We start from the raw sequence: 3,881 nt of genomic DNA, 5'->3' as shown, positions 1-3,881 counted from the left end.
CCCAGGATGCCCCGCGGGAGCGCCGGGCCGCCGCGCGGGGCCTTATGGGCAATGTAGTTCCAAAATAGTCTCTCGGCGTGGTTAATTTACAAGTTACCTGATCGTTGGAAACTGTAGGGCTTCAAGTTTGCCACGCTCTTCCGAAGACATTTCCCAAATGTGTCTCCAGTGAAAAATGTTCTACGTAACCTGTGCAACATCTTCAGTGTTTATTTTGTCTGCACCAACTCTAAGTAGCATACACAGGAATACATAAAAACCTTAAAGATTTCCTCTCGCCCCCTTGGACACCTTTAGTGGACTATTTCAATGGCCTGTTTAGGCTCTACTACTGGCCTCTCCCCCGTCTAATCCAGCTTCCATCCAAGAATGGATGAGAAAGACAGGGAGAACATCGTTTTTACTTCAGCGAAAGGTTTAAGAGATTAAGAGCAGCTATAGTGATCGATGAAATTGCAAGGCAGGTGTCAAAGTGAACCCTCAGGGATTTGTACTTGGAACATTTTAGGGAGATTCGTGTGGCTGCGCTGTTCAGGAAGTGTTGACAGGGAAAGAACTGGAGACAGAGGACCAGCTAGGAGGCTAAGGTTTAGATTAGGAAACCACAGTGGGAATGGCTGTTCCCAGTTAACAGTCATCACTGGGCTACCTTGGCAGCCTCCTCTTCATGATGCTCCACGGCATTCTATCCTGCCCTTTGAATATTTCTCCCTTGCCTGCTGTGCTTCATGCCCCTCTTCCTAAAAGTAGATATTCCTCAAACTTCCATTCCCTGACCAAGAATGAATGCCAGAAGATTAGCTCCAGGAAGACACAGGCTCTCCGTTCTGCAGAACTGTATCCCAGCCACCTCAACAGTTCCTGGCTCATTAAAGGCTTTTAATAAATATTTGTTGAATGAATGAATGAATGAATGGCCTGTTAAAACCACCATCCTTCTCCTCATCCAGCATCAAAGTCTTGTAGCTGTATTTGAAATTTCATCTTTTTGTCCATGAAGTGTGACTCAAAGTATTGCCTGGACAATGCTTCTTTCATTTCTACAGCTCCTTCTCTGCCCATCAGACTCTCGCTGAGCCTCACCTGCATTAGGCCAACAGCCTTTTCAGTGGACTCCCATTTTATCCATACCATCCTACATGTCACTCACTACGAGATCCACTTTGAGGTCACACTTTTTTTTTACCAAGAAGCTCAGTGTTTTCCCAGTGTCTTCTGTAGAAACTCCTCATTTTGATATTCTTAGTCCACTGTGGTCCCAACACACTTCACTCTGTATTTCTCACCACTCACCTGTTTCCTAGCTAAAGTGTTTCCAGGGGTGCTCTCTGCCTTCCTGCTTCAGTGACCTGTTTCATGTTGTCCTCTCTGTGAGGGATATCTGTCCTCCCAGATCCTCCCTTCACTGCCTTCAATGAAAGCCATCTCAAACTCTAACTCATCCATAAAGGTTTTCTAGATCTCTAAACAAGATCTGACCTTTTCTTTCATTAAGCCTTCAGGATTATGTGTAACTCTCTTATAACCCATGAATCTGGCAATCACATCTGATCATTTTGTCAGTATCTCCAAGTCAGGGATCATACCTTTATCTGCCCTGTCGTCTCTACAGCAGTTAACACTAAAAATATGAGTTGCGTTATCATTAATAACACCAATATGTGGCTTTGTAGTTTATGGTGAAATTTTAGAATTTTTTTAAAGGATGTATTTATTTATTTGAGAGAGAGAGAGAGCATGCACGTGTGAGTGGGAGGAGGGGCAGAGGGAGAGGGAGAGAATTTTCAAGCAGACTCCCTATGGAGCTGGGAGCCCAATCCTGGGCTTGATCCTAGGACCCTGAGATCATGACGTGAGCTGAAATCAAGATTGGATGCTTAACTGACTGAGCCACCCAGGTGCCCCTTTATGGTGAAATTTTAAGTCCTTTATTTGCTCCCCAGAAAATTGGAGTTGAACCTATAAAACTATTGACCAGACACTGCGCTCATGAAGGTTTCACACAGGTTTTCAGCCTTGTGAGGGGCTGCGCAAGAAAAGTTAACGATGTTTTTAAAAAGTTGTGAGCATTTATATTGCAGATGGTTTCTAAGCACTATCTCATTTAATTCTCATAACAATGCCTCATGGTGGGAACTGATATCATTCCCATTTTATAGATGAGGAGACTGAGGTTCTGGGAGGTATGTAATTCCTACAAAGTTACACAGAATCTCCAACCAAGATTTGAGTCCTCGGGATCTGTCTCTAGGGCTTGCACTCTTAATCACTGATTCTACCTTGCCTCTCTAAAGCCAGTCACCTGCTTGCTGGCTTGGTCATCCTCTCTCCCTCCTTCTTTCTCTTCTTCCTTCCCTTCTTCTTTCTTTTTGCAATATTGATGAGCCCTTCTCCTGTGTCTGGCACTGGGGATATTACAAAGAATAAGACAGAGGTTGTGGGAGCACTAATACCAGCCTGTTCAATATGCTTCTCTCTTTCTTCTTTACTAACAGACCCCAATTTTATAGGGGGCACGATTTCCCTCTCTGAGTGGTCATGTGACACAGTTCTAGCCAATGAGTAATAATGATAGCTAACCCTTACATAGCGCCGTTGGGCATGCCAGGCAGGAAGTGTGTCTATATACTGTTAACCTTAAAGATAAAAACTCTCAGTTATTTTACTAGCAAAAATAGGTTTATTTGGGAATAGCAGAAAATTATATTCTATTCCGGACATGGAAGCTATGGCAAAACCATAGGCAAGTTCAGAGAACAAAAGAGAAGAATGGTGCTTTCATAGGGGGAAGGGGGTTGTTGGAAGGGGTTGTTATAAACAAAAAGTCCACTAGAATAAACTGGAGGTTCTAAGTGCCGTGGTTTTTCATTGGCTGAGTTGTGGCAGCCCCTCATTGGCTGGGCTGTTGCTGGGCAAGGAGACAATCCTTCCTCCTCCTGCGGGTAGTAAAGCATAGGCATCTTCCTGTTGGGAATGCAAGGTACTGTCTCTTCCTGTTGGGGTCTGCAATTGCAGACGTGGGGTAGGGTGGGAGAGCTCCCCCTTCTGGCCAACTGACTGCATTTTATTTTATTTTATTTTTAAAAAAGATTTACTTATTTGAGAAAGATAGAGCATGAGCAGGAGGGGTAAAGGGAGAACAAGAGAGAATCCAAAGCCAACTCCGTGCTCAACATGGAACCTGAGTTGGGGCACCATCTCAGGACCCTAAAATCATGACCAGAGCTGAAACCAAGAGTCTGACAGTTAACCGACTAGGCAACCCAGGCAGCCCAACCAACTCCTTTTAAATGAGGTTTTCTTTATTCAGTTTCACAATATGAATTTATCTAATTAAGTGTCCACAACAATCCTGTGAGGTGTTATAATAGCAGAAGCCATTCTTTGGGGCTTCCAGGAAAATTCTTTGAAAAGAGACTCTAGTTGTTTTGCCCTTACCCCTCCTTCTCTTACCCTAGAGATGTAGACATGATGGCTAGGGCTCTGGCAGCCACTAAAAGCATGAGGATGCAGATCACTCCATAAAGACAGAAGGAATCTAGATTGCTGATGACATTATAAAGCTGTCCTATCAGTCCTTGAGTATTTACCTCTTGATTTCTTTTCTGCAAGAGAAAAAGTATGCCTTCATTTAAGTTACTGTGTGGTGGTGTCTCTGGCGTTCAAAGCTGAATAAAATTCCTAACTGGGACACAAGGCTTCAGGAGGGCAAAGTGAGTAGAGAAGAGCAAGAGATAAAAACTAAAAATATGACATGTCATTAGAGTGATATTCTTTCCTTGCGTGTGTAACTTGTATAAAAGTTAAGCAGGACAAATCCAGTGATGCAGGAAGTTTTAATCCCTGAGAGATGTGGATGCAGTTTACTAAACCACCACTTC

The sequence above is a fragment of the Leptonychotes weddellii genome, chromosome 3 (genome assembly GCF_054177405.1).
Source record: "Leptonychotes weddellii isolate Sample4059 chromosome 3, ASM5417740v2, whole genome shotgun sequence".
NCBI classification, from domain to species: domain Eukaryota; kingdom Metazoa; phylum Chordata; class Mammalia; order Carnivora; family Phocidae; genus Leptonychotes; species Leptonychotes weddellii.
The sequence above is the reverse complement of the archived record's forward strand: the minus strand, read 5'-3'. Positions refer to the sequence as shown.